The 23,551-nt window shown below is 37.5% G+C and overlaps 1 long non-coding RNA gene across 1 annotated transcript in view; it reads right to left on the reverse strand.

Annotated features, from left to right (window-relative positions):
• The window catches only part of LOC112658617 (uncharacterized), a 110,408-nt gene that overhangs the window by 24,018 nt on the left and 62,839 nt on the right, over positions 1-23,551 (reverse strand). The window contains exons 3-4 of the long non-coding RNA XR_003135830.3: positions 11,578-11,733; positions 11,300-11,450 (exon numbers count right to left, since the gene is read on the reverse strand). This is a non-coding gene — a long non-coding RNA (uncharacterized LOC112658617). The remainder of the gene's footprint in view (positions 1-11,299; positions 11,451-11,577; positions 11,734-23,551) is intronic.

A 23,551-nucleotide genomic window follows, 5' to 3' on the forward strand; every position in this document is an offset into this window, starting at 1 on the left:
GAGTTTTACTCCTCCCCCTCCAGCAGAGACCTGGGGTTTGCATGAGAACATTTCTCATGTAAGTGATTCTGATAATCAGCGAATTTTGAAAACAAGTAAAATGATTTTAAGTAAGACTTTGAAAGGGTTTCCCCTGACTGAAGAATATGCACTTTAGTGCATTTGCAAAAGCTGACATTAGTTTTGTTTTGTTTTTCTGCTTGTGCCCAAATAGATTTGGTTATGAAACAGCAACTTGTGGTCTAGAAACCTGTTCAAAATCTGAAAAACTGGAATTAGAGAATGTGAGGAGGCCATAAGGAGGATCTGGTTATGCTTTCTGTAAGAACAGTCTTCCAAATAGCATTCACATAATTCTGCTCTGTCTGCAAACACATGAGATAGAACTAAATAGAATCTCCAAACTGATGAGCTGATTGGAAAAAATTAGCACACATTGTGTACTTACAAATATATATTTTACTGCTTGGATGAACATTATTTAAATCTCTATTAACCTCAGTTTACTCATTTATAAACTGATAATAACATTTTCTACCTCAAAGAATTATTGTCAAGAGTAAATCTACACCAACATACTACTTATTCTCTACATGAGTTATTCATCAGTAGTACACTTGGGCATAGATTTAAAAAAAAAGTCTTCTCTATTTGTAATCTTTTCATGGGCTATTGATACTCATATCACATTGTTCAGAAGAAAGAAAAGGTTTAGAATGATTTGAAATTGGGCTGACTTCAAAATAAATTTACTTTGGCATGTTTTATGCATTCCATATCAAATCAAGATGAAGCAAGATCCAGGCATAACAGCCTCTTCATTCTGATTGTCTCCATTTCAGCATTTGGTCAAGTAACTGTTAACATCATAAAAAGCAATTGTATATCAAAAGCAGCTAGTGACAATCCATTGTACATCTTTCACCAACTCACAGTGGGCCATTTATCATGATGATTAGCAGTTCCAGATACTTTCAGGAACTATAATGCTTGTCTGAACCTTCATTCAGAAATAGAGCTCATTTCTACCATCTAATACCCCAAATGTCACTGAATAAAAGGAAACATTATGTACACCTATTGCATGAAAAGCAAGAAAAATGATAAATGTTTCTATAGCTACAGGTTTGAAAGAAATAGAACATGCTGAGATATAAACCAGAATAACGGTGGTGCACACATCCATCGGGCATCCTAAATTCCTTTCTCTAAAAGCAAAAAGATTAAAATATGTATGTGTAATAGGTAGTCAGGACGCCATTCTCTTAACCAGTGGATTCAAGAGAGTGTGCAGGAGGTATGCACACAGGGGTAAAAGGTTGTGAATTCGTATGTGCACACACACAACACACACACATTATCAAAATCATATTTGCACAAATAAAATTATCAGAAAATCACTACCAAAGGATACCTGACAGGAAAAGAAACCACCTCAAAGGGGAGAAGTTAGAGCTCTGCCCACTTTGTATTGATTGTTGATGTTTTGAGGTCTCAGCAGGATGAGGACATAATTCACATATCCTCTCCTTAGCACCAGCTACCAGGTCACCTTTCCTCTCTGCTCCACAGAGCCTGTGTTTTCCTCCTCACTTCCTGAGAGCTCTTCAAAGACAGTGTGCCACTCTGGGATGGTTTTGCCCACAGGAGGCCTTGTAGTAGCTCATGTTGCCCCAGAACAGATGAGGATGATGGACTGGCAGCTTTATGGATGATATAGATGCACTGCAGGCAAGCTTAAAGAAAGTTTAACTCAATCTGCATCTCTTTATAGTGTAACTATAACTATTACAAGATGTGTTGGGTTTCCTCTTAGACATGGTTTAGGGTTATTTCCACTTGGATATAACGAAGCATATTCCAAGATTACATTATGTATCTCTTTTATTTTTTTTAAGTATTCAAAATGGTTTCAAGATCAGTGAACCCTCATGGAGTTTGCAAAACAAAGCATGATTTCACTATCCTACTATTCGGGTTTTTTTCTCTCACCATTCCCAACGATCTGAAAAAAAATCTACATAAGAAAATAACAAAATAATAAACAAGTGCCTTAAAAATAAATGCATTTGCTATTTTGAAGTGATAGAGGATAGAATACAACTACAAAACAAATATAGGAATTAAGAAATAAGAGCAAGTATTTATGAAAAGGAATCAAAAGGAGTGTACTTGTAATGAGCAGCAAGTGATGTATGGGATTCTTGGATCACTGTATTACACGTTTGAAACTAATATAACACTGTATGTTAACCAACTAGAATTAAAATAAAAACTTAAAAAAAAGAAGGGTAACAAGTTTTTAAAAACAGAATCAAATGGGATGTTTAGATATAAAAATAATACAACTCTAACATAACTTTTAAAGAGAGGACTTTTATCTTTAACAATATTTTAGGTTTGATGTTTAGAGAAGTTCTTGCTGATTCAGAACACCAAAAATACTGGATAATGTTTGAAAATATTTTTTTAAAGTATGGTGGATCAAATAGGTAGCAGATAACACAATTCCAAACCAGAAATCAGATAGCTCAGATCCACGGGGGGTCAGAAAACACTGGAGTTAGAACTTGATTTGATAATCTGTGTTTACCTAAAGCTTGGGTTTTAAATAAACATACAAATCTGGGGAACAGGAGGTAAAGTCTGGGGTTTGAACAAGATTAAAGAAGATCAGGGACACACGGAAAAAAGACAGAAGCCCCAAAATATTTAGATTGCTTAGTGAATTGGGGAAAAAAATATGCCTTGAAGGAAAGGCTTGCATGCTAGCTTGTTTCAGCCATGTCACTTGGTATAAAAGGAAAAAAAAAATCTATTAAAAATTTTAATTACAAAGCCAGACCCAGTGAGAATTGAAAAAAAATATAAAAAACAGAAAAATATAACATGATCTAGAGTTGCTAGTGTCCTACATATGATAAAAAGAAAATAGAAATTTTCTTTGGAGTTATGTACTTAAACTCATGTCTCAAATATTTCCTACGGAAATGAGTACACACACACACACACACACACACTCACATACATGCACACACACAAAAAAAGAAAAAAACATATTAAGAAAAAGTCTTAAGAAACAAAATCTAAAATGCGACCTACTTAGACTACAAGCAGTAAAATTATCTGGTAAAAGCCACCAGTCTTATAGGCAACATACACAAAATACATGTTATGCTTTAGGTTGTAAAAAATATTAAATATATGTTGAAAGACCAAGATTTTTTTTAAATTTAAATGAAACTTATAGAATCATAAAATGTTGTAATTAACAATCAATACACATAATTAAAGAGCAGTTTAAAAAGAGACTTTAAGGCTTTGATAAACTGTAAGATGTGCTTGAAGAAATACTCAGACTGCAGACCAGAAAATGTAATAGGGAACATGGAAGCGATATTACAAGTCATGAAGCCCTAGTGAGAAAATTTAGGATGTTAGAAGAAAAGACTAGAACATGACGAAGAGGAAATATTTGAAAAAACACTTTAGAAGATTGATAAAAGATAAAAAGCCCAATGGATATTAATACAATAAATAGAAAGAGATTCATGCCTAGATACATATCAGAGATGTTTTGAAATCTGTGGGAAAGAACAGAGAACCGCAAGTAGACCGCAATTAAACCAATAACTGACTTCTTAGCAGCAACAAAGAAAAACAAAGAGAAATGATTAATATTCTCAAAGCAGTAAAAACGTAACAAAAAAAAGGGAGGGGGAAGTGTTGACTAGAATGGTGTGCCCCTAAAAATATATTTGAAGAGAAACTATTGATAAAAACTTTACAGAAAGGGGTGCCTGTGCGGTTCAGTCAGTTAAGTGTCTGACTCTTGATTTTGGCTCAGGTCATGATCTCAGGGTCTTGAGATGGAAAGGATGGAGCCCCAAATGGGGCTCTGCACTCAGCAGAGTCTGCTTGCAATTCTCTCTTTCTATCTTCTTCTGTCCCTCCCTTTACACTCTTCTCTCTAAAATAAATAAATAAATTTAAAATGTAATTAAATAAATAAATATTTTAAATGAAAATAAATAAATAAAATCTTACATTCAAAAAACTTTACAAACAAAAAAATTAATAATTTAACTCAAACCAACTTCCATTAAAGGGACTTATAAGGTATATGTAGCCATAAACCAAAATGAGGAAAAATGTCCCCACGTGGAAAATCTGAGATTCAATAATGTAATGGTAAGCAAAACAAAGATGAAAATATTTGTTAGGTCTAAAAGATCTTTATAAAAGAATAACAATTTTTATAAGATTTAACATAAAGGCAGAACCATAATATTAAACAGCAATAATGCAAGCTGCTAAGGGTTGATCTATGACAAAATATTCTAAAGTCTTTGTATTGTTTGTGGATGTGAGTAGATCAGTTAGCATGTTGTTGATTCACTAATTGTGATCTTAAATATGCATTTTACAATTTCAAGGATAAACACTAACTGAACACATATAAATGTGTACCTTCTAAACCAATAGATGGAAGACAAATGAGAATAGTAAACAAACCTGTGAATTAAAATATAAAACTAAAGTCAGAAAAAAAGAAAAAGAAGCAAAGAAAAAGCAAGATATGTTAAAAGTACAACATATGATAGTGAAAAGGAAACTAGTTTGTTAGTAATCGTAAGGGCAAATGAACTAAGCTTACTAGTTAAAAGGCAGAGATTGTCAAAAAGTTCTTTTAATCTAGCTATAATCTTTTTCAAGAGTTGTTATGAACTCTAAAGCCATAAAGGACTGAAAGAGGGGATCCCTGGGTAGCGCAGTGGTTTGGCTCCTGCCTTTGGCCCAGGACCTGATCCTGGAGACCCGGGATCGAATCCCACGTCGGGCTCCCAGTGCATGGAGCCTGCTTCTCCCTCTGCCTGTGTCTCTGCCTCTCTCTCTCTCTCTGTATAACTATCATAAATAAAAAAAAATTTAAAAAAAAAGGACTGAAAGGAAAAATATGGGAAAATATATCAGTCAGAAACTAACAAAAATAAAACAAAAATATTGCATTAATGACAAATAAAAATAGACTTCAATATAGAAGCAACACCCACACCTGAAAAAAAATAGTGTTGCTACTTAAGAAAAAAGGTTTAATTTAATTTACCAAGAAGACAAAACACATTTAAACCTATGATCTTCTGATGTCTCAAATTGTATTTTACAAAACTGATAGAAATATGGAAAGACGTTTACAAATCCTACATCGTATATGGGAACTATCAATTTATCCCTTTCAATTTTATAGATGAGGTGGCCCCAAAAAAGGTTAAATAGACATAAAAAACACAACTAATATCTAAGTATTATTTATTTATTTATACATGTATTTCCTGAACTTCTACTATGTGTCAGGCATATTTTAGCCAGTACCTCTTAATCGTATTTGTAATACATACTAAAACTAGAATAACTTTAACATATTGAAAAGAAGTGCCATCCTATGCAAAGACCAGTACATGAAGTACAAATGATAATAATACGCAATTGGAAATCACAGCAGTTCCAAATAACTTAAATATTCAAAATAATATTCGATTATTCAAGGAAATAATATACAATGGAAATGTTAAAACACTTAGAATTTAGAGCTGTATGACAATAGAATGATGTATCAAAAGTCAAAGTTGGTACTTTGAAATGACTAACAAAATAGGCAAACTTTTATTGAGATTGAGGAGAAAACAAAAGAGCATCACATTGTATCAAGAATGAAATAGGTAGGTAGGCCTCTCTACATGAATACATAAGATATATTACAAAGAACTTCCAGAAAGCCTGAAATATCTTCAAACAATAAAGTTGAGTCGGTATTTTAAATTTTTCTGAGAGCAAAAAAAATTCAACCTAAATTGTCATGAGCTAGAAGTTATCAAATTTAAAGGCAGAATGACCTTTCAGTCCTGTACAAATCCTTCCTGACAGAAAAGGGAGGGAAACGTGCCCTACTTATTCTAGAAAACTGGCATAAACCTAAAGCAAACAAACAAAAACAGGCAAAGGCAGCATCATAAAGGGAAATTGTAGCCTAACATCATTTTGGAGAAAAAAAAATGTGCAGAGGTACCAAATACACTATTTATGAAGTGAATCTACAAGTGCATTTGAAAGAATGAATCATGACCAGGCTATACTGATCATAATATCAGATTAAAGGAATGCCATTATTATAATAGTTGTGGAAACATTTCAAAAAGATCCCAAATTTGTTTATGATTAAAAAAAAATTGGCAAGCTTGGATAAGAAGGATATATCCTGGTTTTGACAAAGTTTAGATCCTGAAAGCATGCAGCAAAAGCCATTCTTAAAGCTAAAATGTGAAATATATTTGCTTTAAATTAGTAACAAAATGAAGATACTCACTTTCATTGTTTGTATTTAATATTTACAGATCCTAGACTAAACTGTAAGACAAAAAATACTGAGTGATTGATTCAAGAATAAGGAACATAAAGGAAAGATAATTTTTTTCTTTGCATGTGATATGATACCAAAGAAAGAAATGTTAAAAGTATCTATAGATTTTTAAACATAATCAGAAATTTTTTTGTATGGCTATTTATGAGAATAATTAAATCTGCTTAGAAAACTCTATGAAGGGGATCCCTGGGTGGTTCAGCGGTTTAGCGCCTGCCTTTGGCCCAGGGCGCAACCCTGGAGTCCCAGGATCGAGTCCCGCGTCGGGCTCCCTGCATGGACCCTGCTGCTCCCTCTGCCTGTGTCTCTGCCTCTCTCTCTCTCTCTCTCTCTGTCTATCATAAATAAATAAATCTTAAAAAACATAATTTAAAAAAAGAAAACTCTATGAAGAACAATTAGAATTTAAATTTTTAAAACATACTATCTATTCCACTTCTATAAGACACAAAATAGGAGAATTTAGTCTGTGCTATTCGAAGTCAGAAAGGTAATTTTATTTGGGGAAGATTATTACTGGAAGGAATCTGAGAAGGAGTTTCGGGGTGATGGTAAAGTCTGATTTCTTGATCTGGAATTGATAGGGGCCAAGTACAGTTTGTAAAAATTCATCAAGCACTGCAGTTAAGATACTTACATTGAATTTAAAATTACACTTTAACAAAAGGAAACAAGTAACCCAGGAATTATCTTCCAAGTGGATTATTGTCTAAAATGTAAGTTAATTAAGAGAAAAGTCAAGCAACCTTATTGAAAGAATTTAAGAAATGAACAAACAAACAAAAAAAGAAATGAACAAACATAGAACTACATCATGCTCTTGGATAAGATGATTCAATATAGAAAGACGTCACTATAGAAAGATCTCAGTTTCAGACTGACGCTTGTATGAAGCACATACCCCAACAAATCCGGTATATTCTTCATGTTGAAAGTCAACGTTATTTGGAGAAGCTGATAGCCATGAATACGACAAGATGCTACCAAAGAAGCAGCACACTAGAGAGTGTAAGAGAAGTGAGGGCCCCATAGGCCAAGTCAAAGTCTTACAGATGAAGACCTTACTCGACTGAGACAAACTCAACTTTCAAACTTAGAACAAATGCAAGAGCACACAGATGGTCCCCAATTTATGATGATTCTGTTCACAATCTTTTAACCTTTCAATGATGTGAAAGCCACACACATTCAGTAGAAACTGTGCTTTGGATTTTGAGTCTTGATCTCTTCCTGGGCTAGCGACCCGCGGACTCTGCCCTGGTGAAGCGGGGCAGCAGCAGTCAGTCACATGGTCCCAGGGGAAACCAGCAACACTGACGAGCCTTCCGTTCCCATACAACGTTCTGCTCTTCACTTTCAGTACAGTATTCAATAAATTACAGGAGACAGTCAATGTTTTATAGTAAAACTAGGCTTTGGGTATTATGTATGCAGACAATAAAACAATTCCCACAAAAAAAATAAGAAAGACATCAACAAGCCACCCATAGGATGTTGGGCAAAGACTAGAAGGGGGTTTCCCGGAAGATGGAAAGACAAAAGTTCTGTTTGCTTATAAAAAGTGCAGTTACTTGGACAATGAGGTAAATCAAAACAAAATACAAAATACTGTATCTCTCTCTCTCTCTCTCTCTCACACACACACACACACACACACACTTTGCTGACACAATTTAAATGTTAGAAAATACCAGAAGTTGGTGAGCATATAAAGCCTAATGCTTCTTGCATATTACTTGTGGAAACAAATAGGAGAAATCCTTTTAGAAAACTGCTCAGGAATTACGTAACGAATATAAACATGCAAATACCCTACAAACGAGGAATTCCACTATTATACTGGAAAACGCTTGTACGCGTGCCCCTGTAGAAATAGGCAAGACAGTTCATTGCAACATTGTTCATAATATAAAATAATTAATAAAGCTAAAAGTCCTTTAATATTAGACTAAACAATAAATACTAGTGTTTTTAAAACAAAATAGTGAATAAAGAAGTAATCCCAGAAGAATGTATTCATTATTATTATTATTATTATTACATTTATCTGACGTTCAAAAATAAATAAAAGTATGTATATATGGAAGACGGAGGATGTAATTATTTATCGATAAGCGAGAGAACTCCAAAGATACTACTAGTGTAATACTTTCTTAAGCGGAATTTTAAGTGTATCAGCAATTTAATTTAGGATTTTTAAAACTACAATACTTGTATATATTCAGTCCAATATACTACAAAATCAAAAGGCTTTGACAGCACAACTAATATGAGTAGATAGCATACAGATACAGCTGTAGAGCAGATTAGTGAGCTAAAAAAATTGAATTCGGGAAATCTTCCAGAACATAGCATAAAAGCATAATGAAACCAAAGGTATGAAAGAAATTTTAAGAGTCATATAACATCCTTACAGAAACCCCATTCCCATTTACTTGGAGTTCCAGAAAGAAAGAATAAAGAGAATAGAAATATGTAGTATTTTTAAAAAAGTATCTCATGGCATATCCCAGAAATACATAAAGAAACAGGCCATACAGATGAAATGTCTCTGTTGGACAGAACATACTAGAATAAAAACCCAGATGTAGGCACATAACAGTTTCTTTTGTGAACACTGGGGTTAAAGATAAAATTCTCAAGGCTATCACGGAGAAAGGATATATGACTTTCAATGAGTGAGGCTGCCAAATTACCTACAATTAATTGCATTGTTTGCAAGAAAACAATGCTTACATTACCTTCAAAATACTAGGGTAGCATAACTTGGGATCTAAGGTTTTGTGAAAAAAAAACTATTATCCAAATGTCAGGTTGAAATAAAGACATTTTTGGATATAAGGAAACTGAACATTTCTTCCTCACAGACAATGTTCAAAAGCAGGAATAGAAAAAAAATTAATCATGATGAAGTCCTGGGAAGCAATGAGCTATAAAAACATATTCACGCATGGAACAAATAAGTAAAGACTAATGTTGAAAAGGACATTTAAGTTATTTATTGCATATTTATTTGGTTGGTTTTGGTTTGTTTGTATTTTTTACCAAAGTGCATTTCCATAGCTTCATTTTTGTTTTTGTTCTTTGATTTTATTTTTTTAAATTTTTATTTATTTATGATAGTCACACAGAGAGAGAGAGAGAGAGAGAGAGGCAGAGACACAGGCAGAGGGAGAAGCAGGCTCCATGCACCGGGAGCCCGACGTGGGAATCGATCCAGGGTCTCCCGGATCGGGCCCTGGGCCAAAGGCAGGCGCCAAACCGCTGTGCCACCCAGGGATCCCTGTTTTTGTTCTTTTAATATAAATACTTGATAATGTTTGAGGAGACGATTATCTTTAATTAGTGAACACGGGCCATCATACATACCCAGGTTTCTTGTTAAACTAAACCACAGTCTCGTGGAAGACCCATTCTGAAAAATTACATTTCATCAAACCTTGCAAGTTGGCAAGTGAACCAACCCACAAGAATATGGAGGATACATCAAATGTGATCTTTTATTGGGTCTAGAAATACTGGACTGGATGAACACCAGGACTGACAAGATACCTGTCATGATACTGTCCGATATTTCCAACCGGAGCACACAAATTACCATCACACAATATAATATATATGATTTACTACAGTAGACTACAACCTCCTAGAGGGAAAGAATAACATCATAATTTCTTTTATTCCTAACCTCAGGACCATCCCAGCACCAAATCTCTAAAATTAAAATGTTTTATTTATTTATTTACTTATTCACTTATTTGAGAGAGAGCATGAAAGTGGGGTGAAGCGTATAGGGAGCAGCAGGCTCCCGGCTGAGCATTGAGCCAAAATGGGGCTCAACCAGGGACCCTGGCATCATGACTGAGCCAAAGGTAGATACTTAATCGACTGAGTCACCCATGCACCCCTGGAATTAAAATGTTGGAAATCTGCTTGTTTGGTTTGGTTTGGGTCTTTCTGTTTTTTTAACGCAAAAGATAGCAACCTGAGAGACTTTCAACTGTACAACTGTGCACCCCCAATGGGGCATCAGGTACTCTCATACCCTAATAGCAGACAGTGTAAACTGTGGATGATGGCTCAGCTTGCCTGGGGGGTGCACTCTTAGGATGGCTTCCAATTCCCCAGTCCTTCTCCTGAGAGATTTCTCTAGAGGCCAGAGCCAGATTGGCCTCAGTACAGGAACCAGAAGTACTGGTGGAATTAATGCTGCGGGGGACAGTGTCCAACCAGTGAGAAGCAGAAGTAACTGACAGATGCTCACCAGTGCATCTCTGAGTTTCCCAGTGGAATAATTTGCTTGAGAATTCTTTACTGGTTGACTTACCACCTTTATTGTTCTTCCCCACCCCCCTAGCAGTACGTGTGGAGATTACAAGAGGATCCAAAGATCCTCTTAACTTCAATGCACACAAGTAAAGACATTCCCCTACATGATTTTCTTGGTTTCTCATCAATTCCCTCTCCGACCCATTGTGGAAATTTTCATGTAGTCAAAATGTCTCATGTTGCGTGATGGGGAACAGACCTTAATTCACCCAGGGAAGCACTCTCTTCTTCCTGCAGTATTTATTAAGCACTGTCTCCCTGTCTCCAGGATTGCTACAATGCATGAGTCCCCCCCGCTGATCTTCAGAAGGAGCTACATACGGGTTTGCTTTTGCTTTATGGTCTTCGTCGACACCATCTCTGCCGCCCCTTCCATCAGCGTGGTCACAGCCCCTGTGTACCTCCTCTCCATCTTAAAACTATTTGGAATCTCACACGAGACAAAGAAAACTGGACTCAATGAATAGAACTGAGTACTGTCAAATATCTTCTATTCCCATACATCTGCAGTCAAGAAAACACAGAATGACGGACTCACAATGTTTTACTCACTCATTTGTTCTTTCACAAGTTTGGAAGATGATGAACATGAGACAGTCTTCAAAAATTAGGGCAGGTGGAGGTGGAGCACAGCTCTTGCTACTTATATTTGAATACAGCTATACGTCTTAATAGCTTTTTCAATTGCCACCACCAACAGGGGCTGCCGGGAGAACAATGGGGATGGGATAAGCAAATATACTTTGTAGACTTGATTTACAGACACTGCTAGTCCCCAGATCCATTGTTTCTTTTAACCACAAACCTCTGAATTTTAGATGAGAACATACCATTCGAAGTCAAGACTGAATTTCTCAGCGTGTGTTGCTGGTGGCGGTGGCCACGTAGCTCAGTTCTAACCCGTGCAGTGGAAACAGAAGAGATCTGTCTCCTTAATCTGCCTGGCAACTGTGAGGCCATAATGGTGGGAACAGGAGCATCTGGAACTATGAAATAAAAGATGCGTTTTGGTAATTCAGCAAGATAGAGGGGATTTTTGCATCCAAACATGAAGAAGCCACTCTTGCAGCCCTGAATCACACACCCATACCTAGGGCAAAAATGCATTTTTAGCCTCATTAAACCACTGTCGTTTAGGTTTACTCTGCTACAGCAACTTAACTTGTACCCTAATTATTAGAGCATCCTACAAGACTAATATGGATTTGTCAACATGTAATACTGACACTAGGAAGAAAATAAAAAATCCATTAAATCATGAATAAATTAAAATATACAGTATTGAAACATTTTGCTGGGTTGTTTGGAAACTACAATATATTTTATTTTACTTCAATAATATATTCATTATTTACAAAATCATATGCTTTAATTTGCTTCCACAAATAAGTGAAAATGTTATACATCTTTTATTGCTATCAGGGATAGAGTCTACTGCTATCTTTAAGTAAGAACATAAAATAAAAGCATAAAACAAATTAACCAATGACTATTCTGCACCTAGAGCCGTAAATATAGTCTAGTCGTCATTCCCCAAGTAGTCTTCTTTGCTTCAAGTGTGCAAGTGTGAATTCTGCCTTTCAAATACAGATACATAAATAACTCTGTGACTGATACTTTCTCTTTTACACTATCTACATTATCTCCCAGTCTTATAGAAAATGTGCTGTTTAAGTTAGTGAAAGTGGAACGGGAACCCATCTCAAATCATTTAATATATATGATATAAATATCCAAATGCTCATCTAAATGTCATGCATTTGCAAAAGACGTATTAACTCTGATTCAACTTCTATCTAATCATCGTTAAATCAAAATTACATTCCATTTTTTCCTAAACTTTATCAAAACTATTAAATTGCTTTGCCCTACTTGTCGTGTTAGGTATTCCTGCAGAATGCATAGCGAAAGTTACGATCGATTCATATTAGCATTTGTTAATCTAAATACCTGGTTGTTATATAAATCTGCGGATCACACCCAGGCTTTAGGAATAAACATGTAATGGATAAAAGAATAGGAAATACCATTGCTTGTTTGTCTCATATTACTTTCAGAGCAATCTACAAAAAACAAAAAATAAATTTTTAAAAAATAAAAAAAATAAAAAATAAATAAAATAAAAAAATAAAAAATAAAAAAAATAAAAAAAATCAATAATTCTGTTTAGGAAGAACATATGTATGTTAAATAAACTCAAAAAAGTAAAAGTAGGAGTAATCGTATTGGAACTAAAGTTAATATATGAAAACAAATGTAATAATGAGGAGAGAGAACAGATACATTGGTGTATTTAATAAAAAAATGTTTTGTTTACAGAACTTTCATATACTAAGTGTATGAAAAACTGGTGAATTTGCATGAGTACCTTAGTTTAATAGGATTCAGTGATTATAATTGTTGTATGGATATTGTCACTGTTAGATGTCTTGCATATGTAAACGTGAATTTTAAAATATGTAGGGTAATTAAACAAAACATTGCTGTAAATAATATTTACCGGGTCCATGTGAAATTATATCCATTAAAGTTAAACGTAATTCACCAAACAAAAAGTGCATTAGCATCCCTAAGCTATTATTTTAAAGAGAAATAGTTGGCAGTTCAAAATCCCTTCAAAATAATTTTTGTCAATTCAATTTTATCAGAATAAGTAGAACATCTGGCATAAACTGCAGAAGATAGAAAATAGCTTATAAAAATCTTTAAACTCTCCTGTCACCAGACATCTAGAGGTAACTGTCGTTACTACTTTAGATGTTCTTCAGATCTGTTTATTCTCTTATTTTCACAGTAACAGTAGCATATCCTATCATAACTTGCCTTTGTACTTATTTTTATTTTTTGAGTAAGAATATCTTGGGAATATGTCTCTGTTAGTGCTTATGGAATAACTGCATAGTATTCAACTATATGTAGGTACCAAGAATTATTTTTCACCAATTTCCAATATTTATGGGAACTTTTGATATTTTTAAACTCCTATAAAAATATTGCAATTGATATTACCTATTACACGCCTCTTTTCACATCCCACCTGTAATATAAATATCTAGAATTGGAATGGTTGAGTCAAAAGGTACTTACATGCTTGACTTGAACAAATAATGTCACATTTTTCTTCGTACGTATTATAGTAATTTCCTTTCCCATCAGCATTATATAAAAATTCTTTATCTCCCTACCTTTCTCTTAAAAATCAGTTCATTGTCAAACATTCTCACCTCTGCCAACCTGCTAGTCAGAAATTGGAGTCTATTCTTGACATGCTAACAAGCCATTTATGTTTCCTTTTCTTTTTTTATATGCCTTATCCAACTTTTAATTGAGTCATAATATTACGTAATTGATTTCTAAGAACTCTTCCTACATTAAGGGAATTCTCTCTCTTTCTGAGTTACAAATGAGTCACAAATAATTTACCTATCAGCCATTCGTGTTTTGATTTTTGTTTACGGTATTTTCTTTTACATTTTATCAGTCTTTACAATGTCATGCAGTAATACTTATGAGTGTATATTTTTATGAATCTTTGGTTTTATGTCCTATCTAAAAGTCCTTTCAACTTTGAGAGTATATAAAATATTGTATTTATGTTGATAGAATATTTTCAGCTTTAAATCATAGAAATATTATAAATGTATTATCTTACAATGAGATAGGAACTATGGAAGTTGTTAGTGCTAGTTATTAATATTTTCAGGTCTCCTTAGAGGCACAGGCTAGGATTATATTTCTCTGCTTCTTTGTTTTTTTTGTTTGTTTGTTTTTGTTTTTTTTCTCTGCTTCTTTGAATTCAGATGTAGTCATAGAACTTGCTTTGTCCAAAAAAATGTGAACAGTGTCATGCATTTCCTTCCAGATAGAAATTTTAAGAGTCAGTGTATAATTCAATAGGATCTCTTTTCCTTCCACCAAAATCCCCCCCCCCCCCCCCCACCCATAGAGAGGAGCTGTTCAGATAGCTAGGGACCTAGAGTGGGAGTGAGTATACCATGGAGCAAAGAGCTCCATTCAAACCACAATGACCCTGTAGCATAAATAAGAAATAAACTTGTTATATTTAGCCATTGACCCTTGTGATTAGTTGGATACCACAGCATAATCTAACTGATCTCATTAAATACAACAATTGGTACCTAGAAGTGGAGAACTACATCACACCCCTCCCCTCCTAAAACCATTTAGAGCATGTGGCACTGCTTATATAAGCTTGGAAGTGGCCGCCATGGAAACTCTATCAGAGATTGGGGACATGATGAACCATGTTATGATATGATCAAACACTTAGCAATATTGTTGCTCTTGGAGGCAGATCATACATCTAATGAACTTTTAGTCCCACAGCAAGACATTGGTTTACTAAATGTTTAACTGTGCCTTGCTTATTGCTGACTACATTTGGCAAAATTTGCAAGAATGAGCTGAGATTAAATAAAAATACTAAAATGACCAGTTTGCGATCAATAATTAAAGAGAAGAGAGTCTACAACTCAGGGACTTGTAAGATTTAAAGTGGCAACTCCTCAACCCTCAAAAAGTAGAAGTTAAATGTGAGAAATATTTTAAGAAAATTCAAATTCAGCCTCATCATGGAGATTTAGCTGTCAAGTTCACTGTTGAAACTCTGAATGAATGCAAGTATATGAAAGTAAAGGTGTGGCAGGCAGTAAATCCATTCATTCAGATAAATGGCTCCAGAAAATGAGATATAGGCTCTCCCCTTCAAAGAAGATAAGTGCAAAACATCCCAGTTCATTCAAGAGAGAAAGGTATGAGGCCAAATGTGTTGGCATATGGAATTAACTAGTGTTACATAAATAAGAATCTTATTATGTTTTTAAGAATAGTCCATTGCTAAAGCAACCTTGAGCTTTGAGCCTGTAGGGAAAAGCATCTGCAATTGTTGGACATCACTGGTCCCACACCATCTACCAGGTAGACAGAAAAACTCTGCTCAGTCTATAAGGAGAGTATATTCCCAGATGCCCACTACAGAAGCCAGCAAAAAACGAAGACAGTTACCATAGGCAAAGGTAGAGACAGAGGAAAACAATAGAGAAGGACATTCCTTCCAGAGTGAAATCAAGACACAATCATGGAATAAAAGATCCTTCAAAGTATCTTTTTTGCAGTTTCAGAAATGCCTAAATAAACACCTGTGTCTACTGTGTGTCTAGAAGGTGTCTCTTTCCAAACAAGAGTGCTCATTGTCATTGTCACGTCCCATTTCATTACTATATATTAGGGGGACATAACTTGTCTCTTTCATCTGGTGGGGTGGCCCATGAACTGCATTAAACTAAGCTTCATAGGTACTGCATCCCGAGCTGCTGTAGTGGCCACAGGGTATGTTTTCATCAGCTCAAGCAGCTATCACAGAAGACCATACACCGGGTGACTTATAAACATCAGATTTCACATAACACAATCCTGGAGGCTGGAAAATCCAAGATCAAATCACCAGCAAACTCAACATCTGGCAAGAATCTGCTTCCCGGTTCATAGTAGACCATGTTCTTGTTGTGTCCTTTCATGGCTGAAGGGGAGAATTCTGGCTTCTTTTGACCCTTAGAGTGGCACTAATCCTATTCACTAGCACTCCATTCTCATGATTTAACTAACTTTCAAAGGTCCACCTCCTAACGCCATTACTTTGGGGGTTAGGATCTCGAAATATGAATTTTGAGGGGGCAGAAACACCCAGTCTTTAACAGGGCATACTCCAGAGCTCCTGAAGTTTCCAGCTGATGACATTACTAGAAGGTGCTATTGGGAACTCACTCTTGGGAGAGTGGATGAAGATGGTTGAGAAGAAAGATAAGGAAGGATTTAATGTGCTTTTCACCAAATCTTTACAGTTTTCCTCTTCCATGCACTTAATAGGGTTATATTTTCTTAATATCCACCTTGAAAGCAAGTGCATAGCACCTTACTTTGGCTCAAGACATGAAAATCAAAATGATGTGTTTGTCACTTTGCTCAGAAGCTTTAAGAACCAATGCATAATATGCTGCCGCCTTCTTCTCCTTCTCCTTTTCTTCTCCTTCTCCTTCTCCTTCTCCTTCTCCTTCTCCTTCTCCTTCTCCTTCTCCTTCTCCTTCTTCTTCTTCTTCTTCTTCTTCCTCTTCTTCTTCTTCTTTTCCTGCAGCTTTCAGGCAATTTTGGAAACATAAATAAGGAACTTCATTCAGTTGAGTACCTGATACGATGCAGAGCAGGGGCCCCATCTAACTTACAATGCACATGTAGCATAAAAAGGAAATCTTCCTCTTAATTTTTTTTTTTTTGTTACTGATATGTGGTGCTTGTTTAATACTACAACGTACCTTAGATGTTCCTGACTTGTTTTCTCACTTCTGGCAGAAGGGCTGAAAACTACTTATGGAATAATCTATTTTTCCTCTTTTGTTTATTTATCACATATTGCATTCCTGAAAATATCTGATCTTTTTTCTAAATTTTCTATTCTATTACATTAATCTATTATTCATTGAAAAGTATATTATTTAAATTTTTTTAGCTTTGTGAACTTTAATATCTAAAATAACAGCCTACAATCACTACTCTGTTTTCAAAATTTGCCTGTTTTTTCTTGCTTGCTTTTTTTTTCCACATGAAGTTTACAGTCAGTTTATTTTATTAAAAAAAGAACCTTCAGTGTATTTTTGTTTGTGTGTTAATTGATGGGTTTATTGTCATTCTTATGTTAGCAATCATTTCTGCTTTGTGGTTACTAATTATTAAGTGTAAAATTATAACTATTATATAGATTAACTGTTCCAGTTATTTAGAAGATGATTCATATGTATACAGGGTATTTATAACAACTTATTCCAAGAGAATATATGTATTAAGAGGGTCATTATGATTTAATCATTGTAATGTTTTAGTAAAAATTGTATAATTTTCCATGAAGCATTCACAAAATTCTCATTCTAGGGAAGTCCCAACATACAACAGAACGTGACCAATCAAGAAAGACTTATTCTAAGATACATTTGCAAAAAGCTTTTCGCTTCCTAGCTTAGTGGTCAAGAGAGAGCACTATAGAGTTAGATTACCTGGATTCTAATCTAAGTTTTGTTATTTACTACCTTGTAACTTTAGGCAAATTATTGCTCTTCTCTGTGTCTCCATTTCTTCATATATAAATAGTGCTACTTCTGGGGGGGAAAAAAGACCCACACAACTCATAATAATGCCCAGCCTTATAAAAACTTAGTTCATCAGAAATAAAGAAAAACAAACACAAAGTCTTTTAGAAAGGAAAAGGAATATACAGATCACATAGAAATGATGAGACCTCAGACAGCTTTGAGCTTTTCAATAACACTGGAAACTGGATGAAAATGAAATAATGCCTTAAAAATTCTGAGGAAAATAATTTTCAAGCTGGAATTCTAAACTGGGCTGAGCATTCACCACATATGAGAGAAAAATAAAGATATTATCGGATGCAAGGATTCAAGCATTGTATATCTATGTACGTTTCCGGGATGATATGGGAAGATTTGCTTCATCAAAATGAGGCCATAAAAATAAGACAGAGAAAGGAAAGAAATTTCGTGAAGAAGGGATTTACTTTGGAAAAGAACAACAACAACAAAAATCTCCAGGAAGGTGAAAGAAAAGCCCAGGGAGTCATCCTGCTGCTTCCCTACTCAGACCGTTCCGATTGGTGCAGAATGTCAGGGGCAACAGAAAGGGTATTTTCCAGGGAGAAAGTGGACCTGATAGATCACCTGGTGTGTTTGGTCCCTTTGAGAATCCAATTCTGTCAGATGGCTTGCTAATTAGCAACAGCTACAACAAAACCTCAACAACGGAAAAATCAAACCCATTATGATTCCCCGAGAGGAGAAAAAGTTGCAAAGAAAAAGGCACAATGTAAGGATATAACCTGTGATTGAGCTAAACGTTGATTTATAGTTGAAATGAGTATAGATTTACAAAAATTGTGAAATCAGTGCATTGAAAGGACAGAAAAGAACTTATTTGCGTGTGCGGTATGTGTGTGTAAATTCTTATATTCCTTATGCAGGAAGTCAATAAAGCATATCAAAGCAGAAAAATCAACAAATGTCCACACATTTTTAATTTTGAAAAATAACAGTGACTGCAAGGAAAAAACAGTCGAAATTGGTTGCTCTATAGAGAGGAGATATTAGAGACAGGAAGATGAGATACAAGACTGCTCTTTTGTTCTTATAAACCCTGTATTATTTGACCTTCAACCATGTACAGAAATTATTTTGGCAATTCAAATTGAAATTACAAAATTAAAACTAAAATAATATTTTTAAAGGAGAGAAAAATATGTAAACTTGACACTAATTATGCAGCTTAGAAGATATTTTACTGATTAGAGAAGTGACCATATTTATAGAATAAACTAAAAAGTCCTATTGGAAAAAGTAAATCATAGAAAGGAAGGATAAATCATGAAATAAGTATATGAATTAACCACATTAAACAGTCACATTGACATTCTGAGGACCAACTAGGAAACAAAGCACAGAAAAACAATTGACATTTACTGATCTATAAATAATTCATATATTTGTCGTGTATAAACTGCGTATATTACTTTTTGTTTTACCTCATACCAGGAACAAGGATATAATTTTGCTTTAAAACAACCAGAAGAGATTCAGTTTGTGAAATATAAAGTAAAATTTGACATCCTAAGACTTTTGAAATGTAAATTCAATTTCAGCAGTAAAATGAACTGCCATTTTGTTTGACATTTAAGGAGAGAACAATTTGTTAATCTCTAATTTTTTCCCATTAGTTTGAAATTAGTCACCACCCCAAATGAATTCTATGTGAAAGTAAATACAGTGGTGGTTGTCCATTAAAAATCAGGACATTTTTAGATAATGCTTTTCCCACAAGTCTCTTTTCAAGCCAATAATTTATTAAATTGATGCATGCAGCCTTCATTAGTGACCATTATCATATTAGCGCTGTATTTTCTGAACAGGAAAGAAGAATCCTTTATGCTTCCACTTGCCTTTTGGTTCCTCAAACTAATTACTGATGTTGGAAGTTATGGTCCCAAGTTTAAAAAGTTAAATGAGCCAGGCGCCTGGGTGGCTCAGTCGGTTAAGCATCTGACTTTTCTTGGGTCATGATCTCAGGGTCCCGGGATTAAGCCGTCCCCTGGAGCCCCCATAGGGCTCTGCACTCGGCGGGGATCTGCTCGTCCCTCACTCTCTGGCCCCCTCCCTGTTTGCACTCCCTCTCTCTCTCTCTCTCTCAAATAAATAAATAAAAATTTAAAAAGCTCTATGAGCAAATTATTATATCAAATGTTGCACATTACTATGACCACAATTGTTAAGGCTGACCATTTATGAACAATGGCAGTTTAAGAGGATATATATATATAAGCGTACCCTTAGAATAACTTTTTAGAGCTATAAATATACGTAGAGAGAGATCAATATTTGCTTTTAATATCGCCCTAATTTCATCACTCCTAAGCACATATATTTACACAGAGTTGAATTTTGGTTTCTTTCTCGTTTTAGTAAGATCATTCTGGCTCCTTTACATTATAGCAAACGAACTGGCTGCAATTACGGGTGTGCAAGAAGAGTGACAACAAGAGCACGTGCAACTGCTGTGATGAAACTGCTTCAGCCCGATGCCTCGGCCTATTGGAGCAACAACATATGAGGCAACTGAGTTATTTAGATACAATCTTTAAAAGTAAACTTGAGTTCATGACCAAAAAAACAAACAAACAAACAAAAAAGAAAGAAAAAAGAGAAAAGGAGACAGAGAGACTTAACAACTCCTACTTATTTCACCATGTGGAACATGGAAAATTGCCCAGAGAATCTGTACACAGTGAGCATAATGTAGGCAAAATGACTGGCTTTTGGGATATGCTAGTCAACTCAGACAATAAAACCCAAACGATCAGCTGTGAGATTACCTGCTATTACCTAAAAGACGATCCGGATGCACTTGAACAGAATCCGTCTATTTTCCCGAGCAAGCGAAACGAGCAGGGAAGCATGAACGGCTTCGTGCCATCACTGCTCCAAACGTGATAGCTCCCGACGTGCCTCCCTTCCCTCACCTACTGCGCTGCTGCATCCCAGCGAAGCCTGCTGAAGAGCTCCCTTACTGAGGAACACTTTTAGTTTCTTTTCCAAACAAAGGGGAGGAAAGAGAATGTGAATTCGAATTTTACAAGAAGGAGCCCATCGCATGGCTTGGGCTCAGGTCCTCTCCACTCGGCGCCGGGCCTCCAAGCATCATCGCCGCCACGAGTGGCTACCAAAGTCCCAGAGGGCCTGAGGTGTCCCGTGAGAGGGACCCTTTAACTTGGAAGTCCCCCCTGTTCCCTAGAGGCCCCAGTGGCCGGGACGTCGCCCTGGATCCGGGGTGGCCTTCGGGGCTGAGGCCCGGCGGGCGCCCACAGCGAGGGGCCGGGCCTTCGTGGGCGCCCTGAGCTGCCAGGCGTCCTGAGTGCACGGCCTGCGGGGGCAGGTGCCGGGCGCGGGTCGCCGGGTCAGACTGAGCCGCACTGCAGCCTCCTTGCTGCACACTGACGTGCCGCGAGCTCCAGGTGGCCGGGAGCTGAGAGGACAGGGGCCCGAGGCCCGGCCCGTGGAGCCCCCGGGGACAGGGCCGCCCAGCAGGCTGCTCCGCAGGAGACACGAAGAAATCCAGACGGAGCAGCAGCCGGAGCCCGGGCGCGGCCTGTTCTGCCAGAGGCCCCCACTGCACTGTCACCACCGCCGCTGTCACAGAGCAGGGGCACCCGGTGCCAGACACTCTCTTGAGTACTTTAGGCGTGTTAAGCGACACGACTGTCACGACGGGCCTGTGAGGTTCGTGCTGCTATTCTTTCCTTTTCTTAAGATACTGAGGCCGAGGCACCGAGGGGACACCTCAAGGTAGGCAGCTCCCAGAGGCAGGGCCAGGGTTGAACCCGCTGGCCGGGCCGAGCGCTGGTGGCCGAGTAGACGACAGGACGTCAGCTCTGCAAGCGGCCGAGGGGCCGGGTCCTGGTCGACACGATGGCAGCAGCCGGGCCGCAGCCGCCAGCATCCAGGGTCCCCCGACAGCACTCGGGGTGGCCGTTGAGCTGCAACCTGTGCTTGGTGAAATATGGGTAGCGTTTTCGAAGCTACTGGAAAGCACCACCTTCCTGCAAGTGGTTGGGGCTCGCGAGGGGGTGCCCGTCGTGTCAGGGCGTCAGAGCCGCCGGCTGTGCCCACACAAGGTCCAAGGTGTGAGTTGGGGCCGCACCCACCCGGGGCTCCGCTTGCCAAGGTCGGGGGCCTGGGTTATGAGAGCCGGAGAGAGGGATGCGCCTTTCCGGTCTCAGCCCCAGGACGGGCCGGGGCAGGCCAGGCTGTCCTGGGCTGCGGGGTGCCAGCCCACAGTCACCTCGGCCTGGGCGGTGTTCCACTGCTGCAGGTGGCACCCCCCACCCACATGCGACCAGCAAAACGCCTCCAGGGTCCCCACAAGGCCTGCGGTGCACGTGCGTTCAGGGGCGAGAGGCCACGTGGCCCGGCAGGAGAGCACTGCTAATGGAGCACCAGCCCCTCGCATCCGATGCCCCTGGGGCGCTCGCCCTGCTCGGCCGCTGGCCTGTCCTGCATCACACAAGAGTTTTGCGAGAGCTGGCAAAGAAGGCATCTTCCTCTACGTTCCTGTTGGCTGCTTCCCAAGCGGGCCAGTGGCAGTGTGACTGGTATTTATTTCCTCCGACAGCAAACAGGCATCCGGAAGGTTAAGTAAGTTCAAAGGGAACACGGCCTTGATGATAACGCCGAGCATTAGAGGACTTAGGGGCCGCCGTCCCTCAAGACGTCCACGCACACCCGCGAAGACGCGTGTCCAAGACTGTCCTCCGTAGCTGTGATTGCAATATGGAAATACCGAAAAGCAACCCAAATTCCCATCCGTAAGGAAGCGGTTAGGTAAACTATGGTACATTCTTAACACGTAAAAGGGAGAGTCCGTTAGGAAACAGATAGATCTCTCTGCCATAATGTGAGTTGAAAGAGGCAAGGGTCGGGCAACTTATATAATCTGATCCCACTTGTGTTTAAAATATACATTATTTATGTGCTCGTGGAAGCGTCGAGGGAAATATCTGAAAGAGAATGAGGTGAGGAGAGAATGAGATGGGATGGTTGTGTGTGTGTGTGTGTGTGTGTGTTTGTGTGTGTGTTTAAATGCATATTGCTTAGCTTTTGTATCTCACAGTAATACAATAACACAATTTCACTAACCATGCTAAACGGCCCCTGTGTGGGCTGGAAGGCAAACAGTCCTACGGGTGATTTAGAAAGGCCCTCTTTAGCTTCATAAAACAAATTATTTTTTTAAACTCTAATAAGACATAAAAGCATTACATTGTCCGTCATATGAAGGAAAGGGACATGCAACCATTACAGCTAACCAAGGGATATTTCCTAGAGTTCTAGTTTTCAAAGATAGCGATCGAGTATTATTTTTTGCAGAATTTTAAACTATGATAATTAGTACCACAATGCTTGGGAAAATGAGCACTTTTTTAAATAAAAAAGTAGTTTTGGGACGCCTGCGTGGCTCAGCGGTTGGGCGTCTGCCTTCGGCCCAGGCTGTGACTCCGGAGTCCCGGGATCGAGTCCCACGTGGGGCTCCCTGCATGGAGCCTGCTTCTCCCTCTGCCTGTGTCTCTGCCTCTCTCTCTCTCTGGGTCACTCATGAATAAATAAGTAAAATCTTTTTTTAAAAAAAGTAAAATAAAATTAATTTAAAAAGTAGTTAGGGTAGGAAGGCTCTTTC

The sequence above is a fragment of the Canis lupus genome, chromosome 12, assembly GCF_003254725.2.
Source record: "Canis lupus dingo isolate Sandy chromosome 12, ASM325472v2, whole genome shotgun sequence".
Taxonomy (NCBI): domain Eukaryota; kingdom Metazoa; phylum Chordata; class Mammalia; order Carnivora; family Canidae; genus Canis; species Canis lupus.